Here is a 27,913-nt window from a genome sequence, read left to right on the forward strand (position 1 = left end):
AGTTTTACTACTTGGAGAAAAATGAAAGCTTCCTGGGGAATTGTATTTCAGAAGAGTTCTATAATATGTGAATCCTAAACATATTTCAGCTGCCCATGGAGAGGTGGGTGTAGACAGATAAGGGTTGAGGGATGGTGGCCACTCAGCTCAGAAATATTTCTTCCAAGTCACTACCTAGGGCTCAGAAGCCCCCTATTAAAATTCAACTAAGTTCCTTGGGGATATTTGTCCACCACTGGGACACTAACATGTGTTTAACAGATGGTTCCTTGAAATCATGGGAACCAAAATGCCACTACGTCAAGAAATATAACACAAGACTATGTCAAGTTGGTTTTGTTCTGGGGACAGTTAATAGTGTTAACTGGGGGGAGGTGTCAAAAGAGGGAAAGAAGGTAACAAAATGTGATCTTACACACAAAATAGAGGAAAAGATAAATTACAAATCGAAAAAATATATTTGCAACACATACCACCAACAAAGGATTAGTATTAAGGATATACAAAGAACTACTATAGATCTGTAAGAAAGGAGCAAACAAGGTGATAGAAAGAAAAGGACAGAAGACATAAAGAACCATCTCCCAGAAGGCAAAACACATATGGCCAATAAACATTTGAGGAAATATCAAGGAAATGCATAACGAGTTGCATCTGATTTCCATTTAAATGGCAAAATTAAGAAAGATGACATTAAATGTTAGAGATAATATGGATCCAGAGGATTGCCAGGGGGAGAGAAAATTGGTTATACCTCACTGGAAAAGAATTTGGCATTATCTTATAAAGTTAAATAGTCATATATCCTACAACCCCCAAATTCTATTTCTGGGTATATACTCAAGAGAAACTGGTACATATGTGTACCCGGAAAGATGTACAAAAGCATTCATAGCAATACTATTCTTGGAAGAAAAAATCTGGAACCATTCCAAATGGATAAGGAAATTCTAGAGTACATCACAATGAAACATTGTAAAGCACTCAAAACTAATGAACGGCAGCTACACACAACTATGTGGTTGACTCTTGGCAATACCATATTGTTGAAAAATGTTAGTTCCAGGAGACTACAGACAACATGATTTCTTTTTCTGAAAACTTTAAAATAACCAAGCAAGCAATATAGTGTTAGAGATGCACATATGTAATAAAACTATCTTTTAAAGGGGAAGACGAGCACAAGATCCATGTGAGTCCAGCAGACTATTAGGGTCTAATAAAATTGGGCACATGGATGGTTGCTGTGTTGTTCTCTGAAGTTTTCTGTATGGTTGAAATATTTCATAATAAATTATTTTAAAAGCAGTACTTTAACATCAGACAGGCCTGCTGTATTCGAGTTTTCGTTTTCTTACCAGCAACCGTAGATGAGACACTTGAACTTTCCAGTTAAAGATCTCAGTTTCCTTATGTGGAAAACTGGAGCAGTAATAATACACACCAATGTGTAAAGGACATCGTACAGGGCTTGGCAATAGCTATTATTTTAAAAAGCAAGTTTCTTTTCTGTTAATAATAATATAATTAATCCAATTCTTTTCCTTCTCCTATACGTAATGTCCTTACATCTACCAAAAAAAAAAAAAAAACAGGTCAGTCATATTGAGCTTTTTGACCTAACTGATGTAGCACATGCTTTGGGGCAGTGTGTGAGATGTATTTATTTACAAGAAGGCTGGGCAGGTCCAGGCTTGGATGAAACCTAAAGTATGAAAGGTAATAAGTATTGGTGCCCACACATCCATCAGCATTCCCTAAGAGCTCCAAAGCCTCTACCCGCTGCCTTATCTCTGCTATTTCCTATTTAGGAGTTAACAGATAGCAGAGGTTTGTGAGTATTCCTGTGTTTTGAGAGAGGGTTCTTAGAAATATAATATCTATCAGATCCAAAGTCCTGATATAAATAGCAGATTAGATTCTGCCCTAAACCCCCTCAAATCACACCAAGTAGAAATTTCTTGTAAAACAGGACTGGAGCTGGGAATGCAAAAGTCATGTGCCCTGACTTCTGAGCCAATAGTCCTGCATTTATATATACACACACACACACACACACACACACACACACAGACACAGACACACACACACACACACACAGAATTTTCTCACCCAACCTCTGCTTCTACATGTAAGTAGAGCCATCTAGAACAGGCTGAACATTGTATCCTGATATCCTGTTGTGGTCTGCAGAGTAAAGGTCTTGTGCCTGGAAGTACACATGGTCTCCCTTGAGAGGGACAATCATCCCAGAGTCAATTATCCAAAGAGATGGCAGGTTCCCGAAAGGCAAGCCTCAGGCAGGGAAGAGAATCTTGTTTCTCTCAGAGCCTCATTTTATAGTCTCTGTTCTTCAAGGAGTCAAGACGCCTGGGGTGAGCTCCTGGGTAATAGATGCTGAAGTGATGCCCCACCCCGCCCCCCCGCCATGGAGACAGGCTGGGAGCCAGAATGAGATGAATCCTTTCACATCCAAAGAGCAAGCTGTAGCCTCCACATAGATTCTGTAGTGCAGCATCCTCCCTGGGCTTGTTTCTCTTTGGCTTTCTTCCCAAGGACTCAGTAAAGAATTGTTGGAGCACGCCAGCACCGTCCTCCTGTTCCCATGCTTGTCTTGCTAACATGCATTCCTGTGTGAGAATTAGTGGTGGGTCCTCCAATAAGAGCTAATTTTTATGTTTTTAAATTCATAAAGTGAAAACAGGATTATAAAGAATGTTTGAACATGGAATAACATGTCTCCCTATGATTCATGCCCAGAAGTTCTTACCAAACACCCCTTCCTCCAGTGGAGAGACTTTTCCCACTACTACCAACTAGATCAGTGAGTTAGCTCTTTCTGTGTAACAAAGCACTCCAAAACTTAGTGATCTGAAACATCACTTATTTCGTATTATCTCATGGTTATGTGGGTGGGCAATCTGGGCTAGGCTCAGCAGGGTGGTTCTTCTGCTGGTCTCCCTGGGATCACTTCTGTGTCTGCATAAAGCTCACAGGTGGGATGAGGGCTACTTGGTCTAGGATGGCCTGATTCACATGTCAGGCAGCTGGTGCTGGCTGTCAGCTGGGGTGGGCAGGGCCACTGGGCCACATGTCTCCAGCAGGTTTGTCCTGTTCATTGACAGTGTGTTGGTTGAGGGTTCCAAGAGCAGCAGGAGAAGACAACTTCAATGTGCAATTGCTTCTCAGGTCTCTGTATCACATTTAGTAATGTCCCATTGACTAAAGACAAGCACATGGCCAAGTCCAGAGTCAGCTTAGGAGGGTATAAATACAAGAAGGGAATTATCACAGCCACTTTTTTAAACAATCTTCTATACCAGCCTTAAATAGCCTGGATCTTATTTTATGAGATAGGAAAGAATTTTCCTTGGACACACCACACATCCATACACACTCACATACTTACGTCCACATGTGCACACAAAGATTCATTGCATGTTCTCACATTAAAGCACATGTATGTACACATCACAGTTACACATGGCCCCAGACACGGACACATGCCCACAGGAGAGAGTTACATGGAGATACACATAAAACTGGTCGTGTGTATAGGCACCAAAGACCATTTATAAGGCAAGGTTTTTGCTGTACACACTCCGTTTCATTTTAACTTTCAGCTTTTCCTTGAGAAAATCTGCCACGGCAAATTCTCGAGGAGGAATCTGCTGCTACAGCCCATCCTTTGATATGAAGGGTTAAGCGATTAAAGATGACCCAGCCTGCCAGCTGCAGGCCCGTCTCTGTGGTCTGATTTCTCAAGATGATACAGCTCACTTCCCAGCGGTGATTGCAAGATTTAAATCTAAGTCAGGAGAGAGAAAAATGCAATTCTTAGTGCAGAGTTAGAGCACAGCCAGAGACAACATAACCAATGAACAGACAGAGTTTTACAGAATTTTTTAACCATTTCACCGGATGGAAAATAAGGAGATGCATTTTCATAGAGCTTCAGAGCTTCAGGACCTTAAGAGATCCCCTGGTCTAGAACTCTGCGTATCTAAAATGGATGTGCTCTGCTCTAGAAAAGATAAGGCTTTTTAAATAAAGATCTCTTCATTCTCTACTGAAAGCATATGACTTTGTCCTATGTTTTCATATCTCTATGCATATATTATCAACAATTTATAATTAATAAGTGTTTACATTCATAATTTTTTAAAGTGACAGTATTATGGGAAAATATATTTAAAGTACGATTACATGTATTCTCATTTCTCTCACATTTTTTATGACTATGGGGGGAAAATCTTTTTTTCTACAGGGGCAAAATTTCTAGAGAATGTGTATCTGAAGAGCCAAATGGGGTTTCAAATATGGAACACTCTTATAAGCTCACCAAGTGTCCCTGTAGACTCCCAGCCCAGGACAGATCTGTAATTCCACTCTGCAACTCCCCATGTGAACCACCTTTAAAACTGATCCCCCCTACTTAATGCTTTCTGGATCCAGCCAAGTTCAGCCCTGCCCTATCCCTTGCCCAAGCCCATTTGGCTGATGGATCATACCCAGTGTCTCAGTCTGTTCAGGCTGCTATAACAAAGTACCCTAAACCAGGTGGCTTAAACAACAAACGTTTATTTCTTACAGTTCTAGAGGCTGAGAGTCCAAGATCAAAGTGCCAGCAGATTCAGTGTCTGGTGAGGGCCAACTCTCTGCTTCACAGACGGCTGTCTTCTCCCTGCGTCCTTGCATTGCAGGAAGGGCAAGGGAGCCTGCACTCTAGAGCCTGCGAGCCACAACTACTGAGCCTGTGTGCCACAACTGCTGAAGCCCACGCACCTAGAGCCCGTGTTGCACAACAAAAGAGGCCACTGCAGTGAGAAGCCAGTGCACCACAACGAAGAGTAGCCCCCCACTCGCCACAAATAGAGAAAGCCCACACACAGCAACAAGGACCCAACGCAGCCAAAAATAAATAAATAAAATAAATTTTTTTTAAAAAATGATAGACTAGGGAACCACAGACTGCCTGAATGATATACCTCAACATCTCCAGGTTCCTTTACAGCCAGGAGAAGCCCCCATGGTGTGACTGTCTCACACACACACACACACACACACACACACATACACACACACACTCAGAGAATGGGTCCTACTATGACGAACTGATACAATTGCATGTTTTAACAATGCATTAACCATAAATCTATCCCGCAATTTTTTTTTTAAAGAAGCTTTTAAAAAGAGTACAATGCATTAGCCCAACAACCTATGAAAATGAGAATGGTAAAGCTGGTGATAAATAGAGTTTAAATATGAGTGAGGAGGCACTAACTTCACACAAAAGGCGAGGAAGGTCTGACGCCTCACTCAGAGGCTGCCTTCATCCTCAAAAGTGTATTTCCCCTCACATACCCTCAACTCATTATCCGGCAATCCTGTAGGCCAGGGAGCAGCTGGTTAGAAAACAGAGGTCCAGAGAGAAGAGGTCACAAAGGAGCTGTGCTAGCGACAAAAGGAAACAGGTCTTGGCTCCTCTCCCACATCTGGAAGGGCACTCCTCGGTCTCCCTGCCTGTCCAAACCTCCATCTCCCCCAGCACTGCCCTCAGGATGAAAGCCATATCCCAAGTTTCCAAAGGTAGGGTCTGAGTCTTAGATGCCTAGATGCTTCCCATCTACCCTCAGAACCTAGCATGGAGGGGGCTGTACACTGGGCCCTCTGGGGGGGAGGCTGCAGTCAAGCATACGGAAGAGTCCCTCGAATTCTGCCAAATACAATTCCAGGGTGGGGGCAGCCAGCAGAAGCTGCAAGGAAGGGGTGGGCGGGGATCTGCTCAGAGGGTGGGACACACCCTTGCTTGGAGTTTAGAATGAAGTATATGCCTGCCCAGCGCCCCTCAAGCTCCAAGGCTTGGATTTCATACTTCATTCTCTGCACATGAAAATGCTTATTTTGAAGGGAAGAAAAAAGTCAACAGAACAAAAGACACCAGCCCATTGCTAAGCCATGCGAGCTGACTACGTTCCTGCAGCCTGTCTTGGGCCAACCATCCCAGAGAAGACAGGAGTACAAAGCGCCCACCACTTGGAAGCTGACGGAGCAGTTTGGGAAGTCAACACGTTCACGGACATGAATGAACAGTGAGGTTCCCATCGGAGTTCTCAGCCCTTAAATGCTCTCGGGGCTCCCAGTTCAGATCTCTGAAAAGATGTGAGGGCACAAAAGCCAGAAGGGCTTTCGTGGGAGGTTTGAACCTGGGCCTGAGCCTCAAAGAATGAGCAGGTTGGGATGGGGTGTGTGATGAGGTACAGGGGCCCGTCACAGGCAGAGGCAAGAGCTACAGCTCAAAGGAATCCAGTTGGAAATGAGACATCAGACGCTGCCTGGCCAGGGTAGAAGGTTTGAACTGAGAGACAGAAAAGATACTGGAGGGTCAGCAGGTTCCGATCACATGGCCCTTGAATGCCATGAGGAAGAAGCTGACCTGTTCATCCACTTGGCAGGGAAAACAACATCAATGGCTCCCCCTTGGTCCTTCGGCATTTAGCGGAAGTGGAAAGGAACACAAGTGAGATGGGAAATCGAAGACCGGGATGGTACCAAGGCCTAGTATTGGACCCGAGGCCCTTGCAAAGGGTCCCAGGGCAGATCCAGTCTGTCCTGTAGTCACTAGGGCAGTTCTGGAAGCCAGTAGTGTCCTGATGCTGCACTGCGCCTCCCCCAACACTCTGCAAGCTCTTCTCAGACGGCCGTGCTTAGGCAGCTCCAACCTTAACCATGCAGGATCACGAGTGGTGGCAGCACCAACGAGGAGCATCTGGTCGGTCACAGAACCTCAGGTAGGTGTGGGGACAGGCTGCTTGGGTTCACTCGGGGACAGTTGTTTAACTGCTGCCCCATCTCCCTCTGCCAAGGGTAGGAGATGGGGCTGGATGGAGGTGATGCCCTAAGCTGATGGAGCCAGAAAGTCTTTGATACTGAATACCTCTCTGCAGAGTATAAGAGGGATAAAAGAAAATTAAAATTAAGACAATGAATATAAATCTGGTAAAATAAGTTATTCATTTTTCATTTTTGTTGCATACCAGGAAATATGGTATGTAGCTTGACTATAAAGACCAGTTGTAGGGGCTTCCCTGGTGGCGCAGTGGTTGAGAATCTGCCTGCTAATGCAGGGGACACGGGTTCGAGACCTGGTCTGGGAAGATCCTACATGCCGCGGAGCAGCTAGGCCCGTGAGCCACAACTACTGAGCCTGCACGTCTGGAGCCTGTGCTCCACAACAAGAGAGGCCGCGATAGTGAGAGGCCCGCGCACCGCAATGAAGAGTGGCCCCCACTTGCCACAACTAGAGAAAGCCCTTGCACAGAAACGAAGACCCAACACAGCCAAAAATAAATAAATAAATATTTAAAAAAAAAAAAAAAAGACCAGTTGTAGGAGAAAGCACTAATGATCTGGGAGTGATCTGAGGATCACCTGGATGGCCCATGAAGTCTCCCCAGTCCACCTGCCCCCATGCCTTCACTCCATTTTTCCATGAGACCCTTACTGATACACGAATGCCCCATTAAAAACTCCACAGGTATTTTTTGGATTAATATGCTTTATTTCAATTTTTATTTTTATTTTTATTGAAATATATTTGACATATGTCATTGTGCAAATATAAGGTGTACATGTTGATTTGATACATTTGTATACCATAATACGATGGCCATTGTAGCAGTAGTTAACACCTCTATCATGTCACATAATTATCATTTCTTTTCTTTTTTTTTTTAATTTTTGGCTGCGTTGGGTCTTCATTGCTGCACGCAGACTTTTTCTAGTTGTGGCGAGTGGGGGCTGCTCTTCATTGAGGTGCGCGGGCTTGTCATTGCAGTGGCTTCTCTTGCTGCGGAGCATGGGCTCTAGATGCACGGGCTTCAGTAGTTGTGGTGCACAGGCTTAGTTGCTCCGCGGCATGTGGGATCTTCCCGGACCAGGGCTCGAACCCCTGTCCCCTGCACTGGCAGGTGGATTCTTAACCACTGCACCACCAGGGAAGTCCTTAATTATCATTTCTTTTTTGTGGTGGGAATAATTAAGATCTAGTCTCTTAGAAGTTTGATGATTATAACACAATATTGTTGTTTATATTCACTATACTGTGCATTAGATCTCTAGTATGTATTTATCTACTAGTTCCAAGTGTGTACCATTAAACAACACTTCTTTTTACTCCCCCAGCCTGTAGCCCCTAGTAACCACCATTTTACTCTCTGTTTTCAGGAATTTGGTTTTTTTAGGTTCCACATATGAGTGATATTATATTATATTATACACTGTCCTCAAGGTGCACCCATCTTGTCACAAATGGCAGGATTTCCCTCTTTCTCATGACTGAATAATATTTCATATATATCACCATATTCATTCATCTGCTGATGGGCACTTACGTTGTTTCCATATCTTGGCTATTATGAATAATACTGCAACATTACTGGAGCATGGGGGTACAGATAGCACTTTGATATCCTGTTTTCATTTCCTTTGGGTATATACCCAGAAGTGGAATTACTAGATCATATGGTAGATCTATTTTTAAATTTTTGAAGAAACTCCATGTTGTTTTCCACAGTGGCTGCACCAATTTACATTCCCACCAACAGTGTACAAGGGTTCCCTTTCTCTACACCCTCACCAGCACTTTATTTCTCTTGTCTTCTTGATGAGAAACTGCAGTCTGGTTTTACCGAGCTACTTGTGGTTTCCCCAACATTCCCCAACATATCATGCTCCCCGGTCGCCAATCCTTTCACTGGCCACAATGCCTCCTTCCCTCGTCTGCCACGTAGACATCTGCTCCTTCCTGACTCAGATGAAACCTAGCCTGGGCTGCTCCCACAGTGCTGCATCCATCCCTCTTTATCACCTGGCTCATTTTTCTGTGATGATCTGTGTAGATGCCTGTGCCTCCTTTCCCCCACAGGAAGTCTCCGAGAACAGAGGTCATGTTTTATTTTGTATTCCTAATGATTGAGTCCTAAGTGTAAATGCTAACACCTTTATCTCCTGCTGGTATTTCTCCTGGGCCAGTTTGTGAAAATGGGCAGGATTTGATGCAAGAGAGTATCAGGAACCAGACAGGAAGTCGTGCCTTGGGGGAACAGACATGCTTCTTTATCTCATCAGTGAGGTAGGTGACCCCATACAGTATAAACTGGCAAGGGCTTAGGAAGGGCAGGGTACCCACATGGAGAGACCCTCCCAACCTGACCACTGACGCCCAAAAGAGTAATAATAGTCACAATAAGGTAAAGAGTCTGGTGATATTGACTATCCATTTGTGTGCTTCCTGTGGCCCAGGTGCTACACTAAGCATCTGACACGTCTGATCTCATTCAATCCATACAACAAAACTGGGAGGTAAGTCATACTCATCCCAAGTCCATAGGTAAGGATGCTGAGCCTCAGAGCGGACACATAACTTGATGATGGTCATGCAGCTGGCCACTGGAAGAGTCGTGATTCAAACCCACTCATCTACCCCAAAGCTCTTACTTTCCACTGTGCTGTCGAACAAGAAATCAGGCTGAAACTGCAGGTTTCATTTGGTGGGAAAACGTGTTTATGCACATTTACACTGTCTTCCTCAAATCCTTTCAGACCATAACAAGGTATTAAATAACTAATTATAAATAGGGATCTTAGTAAATCCACATCCACACACACTTGCCTAAAGCCAATTCTTCCCCTGAGCGAGAGCCTCCCTGTGGGGCGGGAGGTGCAGGTGCCAGACTCCTGAAGGAGATGACGTTAGGGAACAGGCAGCTGGTGGGAGCGGGAGAGGATAGAAGTCTGTGAGTGGAAGCTGCTGGAGAAGGCAGCTCCCAGTCCTGCAGATTCTGTCTTGACAAAGCCCCTCTGCCACCCACAGCTACTGTTGGGATTCAGGACCCTGCTTACCCCACCCAACTGTCTGCAGTTGCCTCACAAGGATTCCCCTGCTCCTAGCCCCATCCATCCCAACACAATTCTCTCCTCATCACAGCCTGACCTCACTGAAGCACAGCCCAGATGTGCTCCAACACATTCAGAGACTCCCACTACCTTCTGATTGAAGTCTCAAATCAGCAGCTCAGCTCAAGGACTTTGATACTCAGCCTCCAACCAACCAACCAGATTTGTCCCCCCCGTTACTGTTTCAGACACCCCAGGCTTCAGCTTCAGGCCCAGAACACGACTCACTGCATCCCAAATGAGCCTTGCTCTTCCCACTCTTCTTTCCCTTCTCCTAAAACACCACTGTCTTCTCTTAGGCTGCCAACAAACATTTGTGGAGCACCTACTAGGAATCAGGTGCAGTGTTGGCTTGTAACATCAGGTTTCTCCTTCAACACTTAGTACAAAGGCTGACTTCTGCATGAGGTGTTCATCAGTCTCCTGATGAGAAGTAACTTCATCCTTCTCTATGTGTTCAAATATTTATAACACCTGGCCTTGAGCCACAGGCATACATCTGCCTCCCCCAGCCCTGTAAACTCCATGGGGGCAGAGAGTATGGCATTGATGGCAACAAGCCCCATCATTGATCATGGTGAGCTTCAGTCCAATCTGTATGGACCAATGGACAACTCCAGAGTTCCTGGGCCATCACTCCCCACTGGCATGTAAAGCACAACAAAGAATGTTATTGAAACAATCACCAAAGTATCAAGGTATGAATTATTTGAAGCATCTAATTATTACAAAGACATAATAGAAATCATTCAGTGCCCTGGATAATTCTGATTTACCTAACATTCTTCTTATCATGTACCTACACAATTAAACAGACTATGTGAATCTGTAACACTTAGTGCTATCAGACAGAGTCAATATGCAAGCCACGATGAAGAGGATCAAAAATATACTGTGAATTCCCTCTTGGGCTTAGATTCCAACCTCTAACAGTAAAAATAAAAGTGGATGTCAGGCCTGAGACCCATTTGTTCCATCAGCCAGTTGGAAATCATTTATTAAACCCCTGTTGCACCATCCTGCAGCTGGGCTACGAAGTAAATGGACACAGTTCCTCCCTCCAGGTGTTTCTGCTCTGGTCAGGAATACAAGACTTACTCAGATGAAAGAACCAAGCTAAACAACACACAAGCAAGGTGTGAATTATTAACATGAATGCTGAGGAAAAATCAAAGTAAGAGAAAAGTCCAAAAAGTTGAGAGCAATCAGGAAAGATGCATTGGAACCATCTTACTTTCTCAGTAGAGACAAGTAATGAGCCTCAAAACTCCCTGTATTAACCATCTTAAGGTGTCAGGTCCAGATGGTTCTGGTGGAGAAGGAGATCCTCTGTGTAGGGCATCTAATCCTTTAGGCTTTTCACTTATTCACATATTTCCCAATTCATTACTCAATATATATTTGTTGAGTACTTACCACATGCCAGACCCTGTGCTAATGCCCAGAATATGGTGGTAAACCCCATGGTCTTTATGAACTAGTGGGGTTTGGAATGTACTACAGGAGAGGGTCTTTTTAATTTTGGAACTTTATGCCTTCAAATGTAAGTTGATATTCAAGTGAGTTGAATTCCTAGGCATAGAATGGATGATGATTGGGATGGAAGGGTGGTGGTTCAGAGGCAGGTTGGATGGCAGGAGGAAACCTTACTGAGACCAAATCCATCATAATTTATAGCATTTCAAGGGTTAGATGTTTGGGGGCAGCCATGGAGACAAAGTAAGGGAAGAAGCTTCTGCCCAAGAAATAGAGGCCACAGAGGGTTCTGCGCCAGGGTCAGCCCCCACCCCCAAGCTGAGACTTGGCATTGCTGGCATGGATGGCAGAGCCAAGAAGTGCAAAAACAATCAAATGGGACTGCCATCAATGAGGAAGCATCGTGCAATGCCAGCACTTGATTTGGAAAGTATTCATAAGGTTTTCTTGGCTAGGATATTTAAGACAAAAATAGAAATATTCTCATCAATGATTTATAAGATTGCTTTAGCGAGATGGGGCAGAACCCAGTATAACAAAGAGCAGAAAAGCAGCCTCCTAACTTGTCACTGGGCTGGAGAACATGGGCCAGAGGAGAGAGAGGCATGAGCGGCTGCTTCTTGTTCCTATCACAGAAATCAGAGCCGGGAAAAACTACCAATTTAGCCAATCTGAACCTCAGAACCCAAGCCACTTTTTGGAGTCTTCCAACTGCAATTTTATTCTTCTCTGGGGTAGAAGTCTCCAGATGTGATATCTGAAAGGTGCACATGTATTATAGAGAATAATAACAGTATGAATAAATTAGCAGCCAATCATATAGAAACATTATTCCAAACAGAGAGCATCTCTTCTGGATTCTACCCTTGGAAGAGGTAGAGATGGGGACCAAGGAATGAAACAAGAACAGATTTAGAAAGAGCAGAAAGTGAGAGAAAGCCTTCCCACAATAAGGTAAGGTCATTTCACAGTTATGTGCTGAGTTTATTATAAGCCCATTCCTGGATTCTGTTCAGTTATGCACAAACTGACTCCATCTCCTGGACTCTCCATTGGAAGCATATGGGATGGGAGAGGAAAAGTCACTCATTTCAGACCAGCCTCTCACGCCTGTTCACCAATCTCCATTCCCTGATACCGCCTGCCTCCACCACATCATACCTGAAGCTCCCCAGCCAATCGTCCTGAAACTCAAAATCTCATCAAGTCACCACTGTAATGGGGACAACCTTCTGCACCCTATTCCTCAACTACAAGATCAAGATCCTACTCAGACTGACATGTTGGAAGCTCTCCAGTCATATAAGGATTTATTGTGCACACAGGATGCCAGGCTCTGGGGCGGAAAATTGAACAAGAAAGGCACACTTGTGCCTTTGAGGAGCTTACAGTCTACCAGGGCTGGGGGGAGCAGGGAGGAATCAACCAGTAAATTAATCAATTAATAACAATTGTGCAGATGGCTATAAAAAGGAGAGTGAGGATGAGAATTGTACCATCTGAGGCTGAGGGACCCAGCACAGGGGGAAGGGGGAAGTGACAGGAGACAGGCTTAGAAGGAAAAGCAGAGGGGACAGGGTGAGTTATGAGGGTCCTGGGTTAACAAGCCTAGGAGTTGGGCTCCATCCCAGACGCAATGGGGAGCCATTGAAGGCTTTTGAGGAGGGAGTTGGCAAGACCAGATCTAGGATTTAGAAAGCCCATTCTGTCTGCAGAATGAAGTGCATGTGGGTCAGAGAAGGCAAAGCCAATGGCAAAAGACCAGTTAGAAGACTACAGCAATAGCGTAAGTGAGCAAGAATGCAGGCCTGGCGGGGAGGAGGTGAAGGTGTGGGAGAGCTGGAAGGACTTGGTGGCCAAGGGCATCTGCAGGATGAGGGAGAGGATACAGTCAGGAGTGATTCACATTTTGGCTGAGATGACTGGGTAGATCATGGGGCCAAAATAAGAACCTCAAGTGGGGGGGATATTTTTTCTCATGGGAAGAGAGAACCCTTGAGTCTGAGAGTCTTTTGATGGAAACCTCCAGAAATTGTAAGTAAGAGGCTGACGCTCAGGAAGGCAGAGGAGACTGACTGTGCATGTTCGATTGGGACCTTCAGCCTGGGACAGGGAATTACCATCCTGTGTGAGAATGTAGTTCCCTAGGAGACTGCGAAGCCTTAAAAAAGAAAATTCAAGTCTGGGACTGGGGTAACCCAGCATTTAAGGACTGGACAGAGAAAGGGCTCAGTCGGGGGACTAATGAGAAGTAGTAGGTGAACAAAGAGAGAACAGTGTATTTCTTAAAAGAGAAAGAAGATGGTTCAAAGAAGTAATTACCAGCATTAACACGAAAACTAAAAACGTAGCCACTGCATTTGGCCAAGGAAGCCACTGATGACATTAGTAAGAATAATTCTGGTAAAGTGGGAGAGACGAAAGCCAGTCTGAGCATACTACAGAACAAATGAGAAACAAAGAAGTAGAGAAAGCAAGGGTAGCCACCTATTTCAAGACCTCTGGCACAGGAAAGGAGAGAGATGGGGACATCTTGAGAGAAAGGAGTCATGGCAGGACTTTTTAAAGGAATTGGTCCATTGCTGGAGGTGGTTAGGCAGACCCAAGAGACCTCAGGATGCTAGAGGATCGATTCCTCCAAGGCGTGTGGCAGTGAATAAGATGACCTCGAAACTCCATGCCAAATCCGAGATTCCATGCCTCTCTGGAAAATGAGTCACATCAAAACAGTCATTTTCACAGGGTCTGTTGAGGATAGGGAGCCAAACTTCAGCATCAGCATCAGGATATCAGGATTAGAAGGGAGCACTTTCCTGTGCATCTTGGATATGAGTCAAGGAACATGTATATCTTCCCTAAAAAAAAAAAAAAAAACCTGGAGGTCACAGGGCTCAGGCTAGAGAAAGGGGCTCAGGAGGGAACCCATTCCCTCCCCCGAAGAGAATATCAGCTCCCCCTTGGAGGGAGCCAGGGAAATAGGATCAGGCTGAAAACAGACTGCACAGCAGCAGAGGCGACCCGCCCTCCCACCTCTGTGCCTCTTTCCCCAGGGCGGAGGCACTGCCCCCCTAGGCTCCCTGTGAACTGGGAAGCAGACAGTGCCCCGTGCCTCGACCTCCGCCAGCACCCATGGGCCCTGGCCTGGCCAGCTGCTGAGACGGCCTTCCTGGGAGGCAGCATCTCTGCTGCCCATGCAGCCTCAGCTCCTGGCCCAGGAATACAGAGGAGCGAGAGAGAGGAGGAAAGACAAACAGGGTGAAAAGGAAGTACAAGGGAGAGACAGAAAGAAACAAAGATGTGCTGAACAATGAAGAAACAGCCACTTATAACTAAAGGGTAAGTGTGTGTGCATGAGAGGGAGAGAAAATGAGAGAGAGCCCTGGGTTGTATATCTGATCCTTGAGCAAGTCACTTTACCTCTTTAGATGTTAATTGCCGGATGTGTAAAATGAGAAAAGTGGATTAGAAGATGCCTAAGGTTCCTTTCAGGTGGAAAATCCTGTGTTTCTCAAATTCTGTATCTGTATATATATAGCACCCCCAGAGGCCAGAAGCATTAGCAGCACAAAGAAAATATAATAAACCCCAATAAGGACGAGGCGCTCACCCATGTGTGTGTCTGACAAACACGTAAACACATGCACACGTGCGCACGCCCACTCTCTCTCTCACACACACACACACACACACACACACACACACACACGGCACACACAGGAGGGTGGGCGCTCTGTGTCAGGGTCTGCCTCTCAGTGAAGGACGCGGTTAGAGCACATTAGAGCTTACACATAAAACTCGTCTGATCAATTTACAGTCATGCATCTTCTACATACTAGGAAATGCTAAATCTCAACTAACCTAAATATTTGAAAAATGAATCATTTTAGATTGTCAAGCTTTCTAAGTAGCTAAGGATTTACTCTTCAGATGATCACAACTAGTTTTAAAAGCCACCCCAGAGGGACATATTTGGTTTTCTGTATTATAACCAGACTGCCGAACCCGGCTTCACTGTAGATTCCCAATAGCGCTGGCTATCCTATTGCCGAGAGCTGTGCCAGGCTGGGCTGGTGTCCCCAGGCACAGCAGCAGGAGGGAACAGACCACAGAAGCCTTCCTGATTTGGGGAGAAGGGCCGGGAGTGGAGACAAGGAAGGGCAGGCGTTCTTGCTACACAGCACATGCCTCCCATCCCAGAGCTGGACCTTAAACAGGAAAGAGGGAGGGGGGGAGAAAAAGCACATTTTCAAAGGAAGCTGAAAGTTGGGCACTGGGCAACACCTCCTGTTTGGGTGGCTCTGGGCAACCTGGGGCCACCACTGGGGTGGGTGGGTATAAAAGGAGGGTGGGTTTAGGCAGAAAGATGGGGTTAAACAGATTTCATCAATTCTTTCTCCCTGTCCATCCCACCTGCCTGAGGTGTGGGAGAATTCCAGAAGCTATCTGGTCGCTGTCTGGGGTGGGAAACACAGGAAGAGACCTAGAAGCCAGGGTCTGCCCCCCTCCCCGGGTGAGGGAGGGTGAGAGGCTGTAGTTGGGTGTAGGAGATGGGGGGACTCAGAGGCTGCCTGTGACCATGACATCCAGCTGGGGCCTGGTGGGCAGGGGAACTTGTCAGCTCCCACTCTAGGACCCCTAGGATGGAGGTCCTCCAGGAGCCCATCAAGGCCCAGACAACAGCACAAAGACAGCCTGAGGCCCCCTCCCCAGCACACGTTGTGTAAGTTTCCCCCTACCTCAGATGCCATCTTGACTAGAAGAGAGAGGGAAGAAACCTCCAAAGATGGAGGATTTGCCCATATAAGATTGATTACCCTGAAAGAAAATGACTGACCACTAACTAACACGTTTGAAGCTTTCCTCTTCCGCTGGCATAAAAGAGCCTGGGCCCTGGGCCGGGAGAGTAAAATGGCAGTTAAAGAAAATAAAGGCCACTCCATGTTTGCCCCTGTCAGTGTTAAGTCCCTGAATGTTGCTGCAAGTGATAGCTGGCAGAGCTGGCTCTGGCCCTGTCCTCACCTGCTACCCCTGCAGCCCCTAAGGATCTTCCCAGCCCTTCCTGGGAGGTCTCACCCCAGGGCTCAGGGCCAGGGACCCGAGGACAGGGGCATTTCCAGCCTGAGAGGCAGGGCAGTGCTCAGAGAGGCCAGGGAGATGCACCAGTCAGTGTGGGAGGAGGGAGGGTGTGGGCACTGGGCGCTGGCTGGAGGCCTCTGCCCCACTCAGAACCTATGAGTTATGGTGGCACAGAGGAGGGAGGGCTGGCTCCTTCCTGAGGCACCAGACAACTTCAGGCCAGCCTCAGACTTAGCTTGTAAGATTTGAGGGTACATAGAAGGCCTCAGGCTACCCCAGAACTCTTTCCCAACAAAGCCCTCTTGCTGAGAATCTGTTTCCAAGGCAAAGGACTGAAGAACACAATAGCCTGTGAGAATATTCAGGCAAAGGGTGAACCTGGAAGGAGGCAGGGAGTATCCCCTGGGCCAGGCTGGGGCAAAGCACCAGCCTGGGACCTGGACAGGTGGGCCCTGGCCCCTGGACCTCCTCCATGGACCCCAGAGCCCAGCGTGACTGCCAATAACCTCACAGCTAGGGGACCCTCTGGTCACAAGTGCTCTTCAGAGCTCTCAGCCCCTGGGTCCCTGTGGCCTGACAGCCCAGGAGACCCCTGAATCTACTCATCACAGCCCCTGACAGGCCCCACAACCCATTGTCACCACTGTGCTCTAGACCATGTGAACACACACACACAGACATGCTCACAGACAGACACACAGACACATGCCAAGATGACCAGCACTCTGGATAAAGGGCCTCACTTAGAGTCAGGCCTCCCTCTTGTGGCCCTAGTCATCTTATTATTATTAGATTCTGAGGGGTGTGAAAATATCAATAGCTTCAGGTTCTGCCATCTCTTAGAGGTGGCATGGAACCCGCCTGTTCTTTCACAGTCTAGAAACCAACTTTTATCATCATCATCATCACCATCACCACCATCAGAGCCAAGTGGGGTCAGAGAGATAATCCAAATAAGTGAGTGAGTGACCTCATCAGGAGCTGCAAGGATCAGGCCCGAGGAGAGACACTCAGGAGAATACAAGTCAAAGTTGGGAAGGGGAGATGTGAACAATGATGAAAGCTCAGCTTTATCCGACCTGCACAAAGAGATGATTTGTGAATCAAAATGGTGGAGGACAGGTGTGCTGTGCCCGCATAGGACCAAGGGGACCTGGTTCCAACTCAAGGGCTATAAGGATTCAGAGTAGCAGAGACCAGTGCTACCACAGTGGTGGAGACAGCTTTCCAAAAGAGGTAGCACTGAGCAGAGTCACCAAGGCAGGGTAGGACTTGTTATGAAGAGAGCTGACAGTACTGCATGAGTTAAATAAGTAAGCCTAAGTGAGTGGAATCAGCCAACCTGATTTTGAATTTTCACTCTATCACTTCCTGGCTGTGTGACCCTAGAAAAGACACCTAACCTCTCTGACCTTCAGTAACCTGATATGTAAAATGCCAGTGCCTCCCTTATAAGGATGCAGAGAGGAGGAACTAAGCCACTATGGGGGCTGGGCAGTCATAAGCAGCTGGTAGCACCAGATAAGGGTAAACAAAGGCAAGGAGACTTAAATGAGGACAGTGTGTGCATAAATGCAGAGGCCAGAGGATGATGATGGCTGGGAACTGCCCAGACGGTCACACCCCAGAAAGGTGGGGCACCCAGGCTGGACGAGGGTATGGTTGGAGGGGGCACCTCTGAGGTCCCATCTCTGAAGAAGCTACAGCCGTGGAGTTGGCAACCCTGCCAAACAAGTTGTCAGACCAGCCCTTCAGGGCTTTCTTCCCACTGGTCCTGACTCTGATGGAAATCAGCAGGCCGGCGGTGCGGGCCTGGGCAGCGCAACAGACAAGGCCCTGGAGACAGCTTAAGTGGACAATAATTGCAGGTTATTATATACCGGGCTGCAGCCAAAAGCCAGGCAGCTATTAAGTGTGATTGGGAGAAATAATCAGGAGAAGGAGGATGGATGTGAGAACCGAGCTGCTCTTTCTGTTCTCAGGGCTGCTCTGAGGCCAGGGCTGTGCAGAGGCAGGATGGAGGTGGGTGGGGGCAGGAGCCCATCTATTAGTATAAGCACCCTACACTCTGGGAAGCAATTCCATCGTTCCTTGCCTCTGATCCTCCCTGCTTCCCACGATGTATGCAGAGCAAGGATTACTGGCCCCATCCCATAATTCAGAGAATAAGGTCCGGAAAGGGGAAGCAGACGACCCAATCATACAGTGAGTTTTTCCCGAGTCCCATCAGAGCCTGGATTGAGCCTCTCTGTTATTTGATGGCCACATAAGTGACTCCTGGCATGAAGTCCATCAAGACCCAGCTCTGCTCTCAGTGGGGTGGTCATGAGGTTGAGCAGGGCTCATCTCAGAACTGGGACTGGGAACAGTCGTTAAGACCCAATGGGGCACAGATCTTTCCCTGTGGATCTCAGTCAGGACAAGAGCAAGGAACTGGGAAATGCAGAGGGGGCAGGTTTATAACAATAAGATTGGTTATTTCTTAGAGCTTTATATATTCATTAGCTCCTTCTCTGGGATAGAAGGAGACCTGGAAGCCCATTTTCTAGATGAGGATACAGAAACCAAAAGCGATTACGTGACTTCTCCCAGGTGGGGCAGTGATGCTGTCAAAGGCAGGGCCAGTGTGACAATTGCTGGTCTGGGAGCTTGCAGACCACATTCAAGATCTGTCTATTGGGGAAGACTTTGGCAGAGGTAACCTTACCCCGTCCTCTGACACCAGGCCAGAAGGATTTGGGATTTTATCCCTTCTGGCCAGAGTTTCCCATTTCATCAATATCAGAGGAGGTTCTTTCTTTCTGGGCCAAGGATGACATGAGGTTGCCCTTGTACGATGTGTGGATCACACATTCCCAACCTCCCACCTCCCACCCCTCAGCTCCTCGAAGCCCACAACTCAGTTTGGATACAAGAAGGAGGCACCCGCATCCCTGACTCACAAACACCATGGACATCTTCAAGGAGATTCCCACAGATCAAACTCTGCCTTCATTATTTCCTGCAGCAAGTTTTACAGAGAGAGCCCTGCCCTGACAGGGACACCAAAGTGTGGTGGTGGGCAATGGACCAGCCCCCGAGTCCTCCAAACACAGCACCTCAGCAGACATCCAGGAAAGTCTGCACAAGGCTCAGGGTCATCCGCAGGTTCTGACGACCTGCCCCTCCCTCCGGGGATTGCCTCTCCCCAGACAGGCCCTCCCTCCCACCCAAGGCCAGGCCTCCCCAGCCCCAGTCTGGAAATGACCCTGCTTTGGGTCACAGGAGAGCAGGAATCTCTCGCAGAGAGGGATCAATTACATTGTGACTCAGCGAGAGGGCACGGAGCCAGGGAGTGAGTCACAGAGCTTGCCCACCCGCTCCTTCCCGGGGAGGGGGGTCAGTCATGCAGGCCTGTTGTGGGAGCCTCCCGGGGTCTGGGCACACAGATGTGTGGATGCAGGTTCCCAGGCAGTGGGGGGGGGTGCTACAGCGTGGGCCCTTCCTAAAGCCTGAATGAGGTGGGCATCACTGAACTGCTGGGCTGGAAGAAACTAATGGGGCCCCTCCCTGACATGGGCTCTGCTCCCCCAAACTCCCTCACAACAACACTGCACCCACAACCACTCTTCTCTCCCCAACACACTGGAAGGACCACTGAGGAGAAACCCCAACTGTCCTATTCCTTAGAAAATCTCCACGTCCTATTACACATAGTCTAAATGCTATTTTCTGCTACAGCTTATATTTATCCCTGGAAAGGAGAGACTTAGTTTACTTTCTAATGAATACACTCATAACAATCACAGCTCACATTTAATGGGTATCTACTATGTGGCAGATACTATATATTTAATACCTCTTTTAGTAATTTATTACCTCTTTACAACAATCACATGCAGTGTTATCATGCCCATGTTTCAGATGAGGAAACTGAGGCTGAGAGCACTTATATGGCTGGTAACTTATAGATCTGTCTGGTTCCAAAGTTCAGACTCTTTCTATACACAGTGCATGTACTATGCCTATATGTATCTACAGTAACTTAAGTTTTATATACTTATTTTAAAGCAATAAATACCCAGTTGTGTTTATAGACTGTATTTCTTTAATTTCACTCTGCACAAAATTTAAATTAATGTGCCTGTTTAGTAAGAGACCAGAATTTATATACACAACTTTGCTTATATACTTTGGAAGACTTTAAACTTATTAAAAGAAGGTTGCCATCTGGAAATTATTTGGCAGGAGGAGGATGGTTCTTGAAAACCTACGGCACCTGCTTTAAATATTCCTAGGGGTAGCAAACCTTCATCCTTTGAATGCAGAAATGACCTACGGAAAATGGGCCCAATAATGTGCCCCTCCCCCTCAGCACGTGTGTTGGGCTGGGGGTGGAGGGTGATTTCTTCCTTCTTCATAAATACCCAGTCTTTACCTTCATCGTCCTGCTCTTGTGTCATTGATTATACTCTTCTGTGTTAGAAGCAGCAGCAGGTTAGCAGATGGTCAGTGAGTCCCTACCCTGAGTCTTTCCTATGGGCTCAGCCTGCTGCAAACCCCTGCCCCATGGCCACCTGCCACCCCGAACACAAGCCTACAACCTGCCATGGCCTTCACTGCCGGACTTGACTGCCCACATGCCCTCTCCAGCCGCATCACACGCCTCTCCTTCTCTCTCCCCAGGCCATGCAGCTGCAGCCTTCTTGTCAAGCTCTTGTCAGCACCCAGCTGCTGGGTGAGGGAGCAGGAGGGGTCCACATAGGTGGGTGAGTCTGAAGCCCCCAGATAACAACCCTTTGAAGATCCAGCCCAGTGTACATGTCCTGCAGTCTCACCATCCCGAGCCCCCGTCCAGTTGGTGTCTCCCTGTCCCCTCCCAGCCACCTCACTCCATGTCACCTGCATAGCCGGTGGACACTGGGTTTCTTAACCCCAGCACTATCTGAAGGACGGTGTGCCAGCCTGGGAGCCTGGCGGCTTTGGGGAGAATTCAGGTGAGAGACCCCAGGTAGATAGAAGCTGTCCATCTAGCAACATTATCAGAGAAATTGTGGCCACAAGAAAGTGACATTTATGCACGGCATTGGGTGTGTAATAAACTCAAGGCACTATTCCAGTTTCCAAAGTGAGCCCAGTGTCTGAAAACCTCAGGGCTCATGTACAATAAATTAACATGATTAAAAATAAATTAGTAAACCATCGCAATTAAAAGGAATTGCTGCGGCAACACCTCTCAGGTAAGAAGGGGCTGCGGAGTGCCGGCAGCCGGTACCCAGGGCAGGCCCCAGCTAGGGGTGCTGATGACCCCTTGCACTCGCGGAAGGCTGCCCGCTCCCAGGAGCACCTGGACAAACAGTCGTGCAGCAAGTGAGGGCACCCACTGTAGGGCCCACTTAGGCCCCAGCTGGAGGGGGTGCACCGCCTCCTCTGTAGGATGTGGGAGGGGCCTGGGACAGCCCCTCCGCCACCACCCCACAGCCCATGGGAGATGCTCTGACAACACTGGCTGGTCAGACGCTGATCTAAGCGCTTCACCTGCAGCTACTCAGTTACTCCTCACAACAACTGGATGAAGTAGCTGCTATTCCTCTTCCTATTTTACAAATGAGGAAACTGAGCCACAAAGAGATTAAAAAAAAAAAACCTGTCCAAGGTCCCAGAGTTAGTAAGTGGGAGAGGCATGACCTGAAGCCAGCTTTACCTAAGCGCAGTTGTAAGTACCTGCTTCTGTTGGACTGAGTGCTGCCTGGCCCAGACTGTCTCCTTTTTAAAAAATGTAAATTCTCTGCGAAAGATAAAGAGTAAATTCTTAACCCTTCAGTTCAAATAAGTTAACTTTCTCTACACCATTTTGTAGCCCATTGTGACCCTCAGTTTCTATTCTCACCTTAACAATTTTTACGTAAGAACCATGAGTCAGCCTCCCAGATATGCCACGGTCTCCCCTTCTAGGATGTGATGTGAGGAAGGAAAGGAGGGTGGAAGAAAGGATCACAGTCTCCATTTTACAGAGGAGGAAGCTGAGACCCAGGAAAGCCATGACTCAGATCCCTCCCACTGAGCTCAGGCTCTCCCAGCCCAACACACGGGATGCAGGATGCAGGATGCCTGGGCTGCAGCTCCAGGTCCCTCTATCCCACCTCTCCATTTCCTGCCCACCCTCAGCCAAAATGAGGCAAAGCCCAGATTGGCATGAAAGCCTGGAACAGGAGCCTCGAGGGCACATCCAGGCTGACCCAAACGTTGGAGAATCCCCAAAGCATTTCCCACTGCTGCCCAAGCCCAGGAGCCCCCACGAGACCAAGGCCATGTGTCCCTGGGGGCTCAGCCAGACAGGAAAGAAGTCCAGAGGCCCCGCCCTCACCAGCCCTGGCACTTGTCTGAGCTCCGAGAGAGCGTCCCACCGCCAATTTTCTTCCTCCCTCCAGGGGTTTGCTCCCGCGGCCAGGCCTGCTGTGGGCTCAGGACAGGACAGGGGAGCCCTTCGACCGTGCATTCTGGGCGGCAGGAGGCTGCTAATGTTAACTGAGAGAAGGCAGGCACTGTTTTCCTCTTCTTTCCCACCTCAATTATTGTTCCTTCCCAAATTATTCAAGGACAGAACCCCTGGGCTTATGAAGAAGATAAAAAACAGACTTCCGAGGCTGCCTTCAAAGCCTCATCTTGCCCACCCCAACCAGCTCCACACAGGAGCCTCTACCTCCTTACCATCACGCAAGAGCCCAGAGCCCCTTGCCCTCTCCAGGCACAGGAGCTCCACCCATTGCCTCAACCTCTTTCCTCTCTTCCCAAGCTGACCCACCCCTTCCTGCAGAACCAGATCAGAGCTCTCTCCACCAGCGAGCCTCTCCTGGGTGCCACTGCCCACACAAGCACCGCTTCTTCAGGGTCCCATGGCACAACTCTCTGGCACCTTTCACTCCAGCCTTCGATTGGGTCCTGCCTGTGCGTGATTACTCAGCTCTCTGAGTCAGTCTCTTGGCCCAAACAGCAAGCAAGTGAATCTCCCTCTCTCCAGCCTCCCCTCACTGCCCTCTGCAGGGCTGGGCCGAGCAGTCACTCCAGAAAGATTTTAATTGGAGGTCTGGTCTCTGTTAGGGGAGCCCCATGCAGATGGAAGCTGTTTCCAGCTGGTTCTCAACAAAACCTTAGAGAATCAGATACCTCTTGCGCTCCTAGCCCTAAGGCCAGGCCATCACCCCGCTCTCTGGCCATCTACCCCCTTCTGCACCCTGCCTTCACAAGGACCCCTTTTTCCTCAAGGCTGCTACCCCCATCACAGATCACCACACACAGTTTGGATTGTTTTCTGTTTTCTCACATGTGAATGTGGACCTCCTTGGGCCTAGAAGACACTTATCCATCTGTTGCCATTCGCTGTTCTGGGGCTTTTCACTTGGTATGACTTTGGTCTCTCTAACAAGACAGACAGATTCTTCCCAGGTCTGTCCTTTCTCTGCTGCTTCCACTGGGAGAGTGGAAGGGCTAGATCAACACAGAATGACTGAGTGGTGGTGCTTCTAAGTCAAGCTGCTGTGTGTGTTCTAAACTACTTGTTCTCATCCTGGGCTCGGAACTTCTGGGAGAGAGTCTGCCTGGGGCCCTGCAGCTCCCCATTCTTAGAGTCTATTTGAATGAACACAGCATTGCCCCCCAAAGTCAGATTAGCCATTGGTATCTAGAAACTCCAACCTGAGCACCTACTGTGTGCCCTTGCCTGTCAAGGGGGGCTGCCGAAGAGAGGCGGGGCCAGATGACTTGGTTCCTGCCCTCCACCAGTTCTCAATCTAGATGGAGAGAAGATTCACAGTCAGGAGAGCCAGTGCCGGTCTGAGGGTATGTGGCCACGGCCAAGGCGTGGAATGTGGTTCAGTGGGTGCCAGAAGGAGGGGAATAATGGTGGCCAAACTGGAGGGAAGCTGGGCACAAAGAGGGCCTCCTCCCTCCTTGAGGAAGAGGAGGAGGAAAGGAAGTGAGAAGCAGGAGGCAGCGGAGAGGCCTGCACAGGGACAGCACCTGAACCAAGATCCCCACCACACGGGGCTCCTTACATCCCCAAAGGTGAATCAGCAACAGAGTGTAAACCCCGAACGAAGAGAGCAACTGAGAAGCAATTGCTCTCAGCTCCCCCTTCCATTTGCCAGCCTTCTCCCTCTCAGTGGATGGAACAATTGTGGCCATGAAGTGGCACTTGGAGAAGAAGTTTTAAATCTGTTTAAGTGTCACAGTGAGTAATACTTTGCCCCTATCTTCCCCTAATTACATTTCTCTTTGATGATTTAAGGTTAAAAAAAAATTTAACTCAAGTCTTTCTAGACTGTCAAGGGCGAGGAGACCAAAGCACCAACCTAACCATGTTCCTTAGTCTTTTCTCAGGGGTCCTACTCCTTTATGGCATTATTTTGAGACACCTGTCTGTGTTATTTTATCCCTAACACTATGCTGTGGCAGAGAGGTGGGAGCCGAACAGATCCCGCTCTGTGCCTTTAAGAGATCATGTCTTGGCAGAAGTTGCTTCTGTCCCAGGAAGCTGGGGGGAGGTGGGGTATCTCACCACACACCTTCCAGAGAGCTGAAAGTTGAGGAATGTGCCACCCCCTAAGGGGAGACAGCCCAGACCCAAAATCAGCCACTCTCAGGTGGGAGAGAGGGGAGAGTGAGGAATCTTCCCTACGGAAGAAGGGGCTCTCCATAACTTCAGGTCCAGGGTCCAGACGTGGAGGGAGAGAGGGAGGGGGCCTTGGTGCAGGGGGAAGAGATGCAGCCCTGGGGGGGGTTGGAACTACACCGCATGGAGGAGTCTCTGCGGGTATCTGAAATAACCAGATGCCCCCTTTCAGTAACAACTCAACTCTCCCACTCACTCCTGCCCAGGGGTTGCTTTTATTTATGTATTGGCTATTATTATTATTAATGAAACACCTGTGAATAATTTACTTGAACCTGTGGGGAAGGAGTTGAGGTGGGGTCAGAAAGACTTGGATGTGAACCTCAGCCCCCACCCCTGTGCAGGTCCCTCTTTTCCCAGCCCCGCTCAGCTCACTTTCTTTACTTCCCCTTGTCCTCACTTCACTTTGTGGGGAGGAGGAGGCAAGGAGAAAAAGAGACCTCAAGGAGGAATTACTCTCCTAAACCCCCCTGTTAAGGCAGAAAGTACATTCCACTCCTTTGTGAGATTCTGGGAGTTAGGTGTCAGTGCCACAAGCTGATGTTGGAAGAGATGTTTTGAATAAAGTTATTGGCCTCTGCTGACAGTGCCCTGTGGGAAAGGGGAAGAGGAGGTCTCAGCCGAGTGGGTGTACATACACACAGACACACACACACACACACACACACACACACAGGCAGAGTGTGGATATAAACAGGGTCTAGGTACACATCCACAATGCATCCACACAAGCACCCACAATCCTGACAAGACATATGCACACACCTCCAAGCCACCAGCTCAAACCCTCTGTGTGCCTACCAGGGACGTGCTGCCTTATTACAGCACTTCACAGGCACACCAAGCCTACAGCCACATGGCAAAGAAGCTCTGTGTGTGAGTTTCTGTTCCATTCCTTCAACTTGGGCTTTCCTTAGACCATCAGATAACACTGGGTAACGTAAGCCCTGAACCGAGTTATGAATCAACTATACTTAACACAGGATTCCATCAAGCAAAGGCAGGAGTATCTTAAAATGAAAGGATGAAGTTCCACAGATCTCAGAACTGTACTTGATGTTTGGTTTGGACACTGAATCCTCGGGGAGAGGTGATCCGGGTGGGCTCGGGGCCTGGGGCAGCGGAACCTCAGGGCCTCCTCGGGCCTCCTCCCGGCGCTGTAGAGCTCGGCGTTGTGGCTGTACCAAACGAGCTTGGTTTCAGTTTTCAGGCAGCTAGGGTCTCATTTCTTTAAATAAAATTTTAAACATGATGTTGTCTAGTAACATCACGTAATCCGAGGGCAAGAAAAGAGAAACCCAAAACACCGGAAAGGGGCCGGTGGGGACCAGGATAGGGTCAAGCCAGCAGCTTTGCCCTGCAACCCGAGAGGGAGCAGGCGCGTTATTTTAGTTTGCCCGGAAGCCAAGAAGAGGCTGCCCTAGAAACGCAAATGTGGTGCAGGTAAATATCATTAAAAGGGGAATCTACTCTCCCAAGCCAAGTTCACAACCAGCGTTCGCCCCCAGAGGCGGGGCTGCTTGAACCCGGCTCCCGCGCCAGCCAGCCACTCCCTCTCCCGCGCAGCCGACGTCCTGGCCCCGGCGGGCCTGATGGGGAACCTTACGGAGTCTGGGCTGGGCGGCGGGACCCTTTGCTCTCCCCGCAGACTTGACTCCCAGCCTCGCACTTCTGGAGCGGGAGGTGCTGCAAACGAAGCCCGAGGGGGCAAAGCACGCAGTAGGAGTCTGGGTCCGGCCGCAGCCCGGAGAGCGATTTGGGGGTTTTATTTCTTTGGTGGTGAATTTAGAAAAAAAAATTTTTTTTCAATTTGAACCAGTAAAGCAGACAAGGGCAAAATCAAGCCAGTCCCTCGTGCTGGCTCACCGGCCACCGCGCCCAGAACCTGCCTACTTCCCAGTCGGGCGAACGGGCCGAGGCGCCCGGCTTCTACCTTCCTCCCGCCAGCCGCCTGCCGGTCCAGCCGCCGCGCTTTGGGGCGGGGAGGCCGTCCGGGACGGAATACCCACCTCCAGCCTTCGCGGGCGGGCTGGGACGAGGATCGGGCCCCGAATCTCTACGCCCCGTCCCCCCAACGCTGCCCAACCGCTCCCCAGACCCGTCCTCCCCAGGTAGCTCGGGTGGCCGTAGATGCCGTGCGGGAGGGCGAAGATTTGGGGCTGCTCTGGCAGGTTGGGAATGCGAGGAGGGAAAAAGCAGAGAAAGACAGAGAGAGCGCGCGCGAGAGAGAGCTCTTGTCTACAGATTTATCCACATAATATATATTTATGTAGCATTTTTTCTCTCGACACTGATCAATGCGCACTCGGATCGCTGGGCGGACTTCCTCCAAGCCGGCTCGCTTTTTCAAGTCTAAATAAAGGGAACCAGATGGGAGAAAAAAAGCGCCCATTCCACCTTCGCCGCCGCCCCGCCCGCCATCCCTGCCTTTGCTTCGCCCGCCTGGCGCTCTAATAGAGCGCAGCTCAGGGGATAACGCCCCCCTACATACCCACACGAAAATGAAAATCAATGTTTTTTTAAAAAAAAAAACAAAAAGTTGCACCTGCTGCTATTACAAAAAGAACCCCCAAAAGGCAAAGAGGAAGCCAGCAGCCCCGTTCCTAACTGGCACCCGCTCCCCGCGGCCGCCGGGCCCAGAATCTCAGCGCCTCCCGAAGAGCCATGCGCCTGGCGCTATTTATAGCCGGGGGCCGTCTCGGACTGTACCACCGCTGCTCGCCGGGGCCGCCGACGGGGGAGGCGCGGCGGGGC

General features: G+C 48.6%; 1 long non-coding RNA gene across 1 annotated transcript; it reads left to right on the top strand.

Moving 5' to 3' along the window:
- Positions 1–5,497: 5,497 nt before the first annotated feature.
- On the top strand, positions 5,498–10,854 carry LOC309639249. The gene is made up of 2 exons (XR_014251554.1): positions 5,498–6,392; positions 6,425–10,854. It is a non-coding gene; the product is annotated as an uncharacterized lncRNA (long non-coding RNA).
- Positions 10,855–27,913: the final 17,059 nt, after the last annotated feature.

Source organism: Balaenoptera physalus, assembly GCF_965194825.1.
Source record: "Balaenoptera physalus genome assembly, chromosome: 12".
Classification (NCBI taxonomy): Eukaryota; Metazoa; Chordata; class Mammalia; order Artiodactyla; family Balaenopteridae; genus Balaenoptera; species Balaenoptera physalus.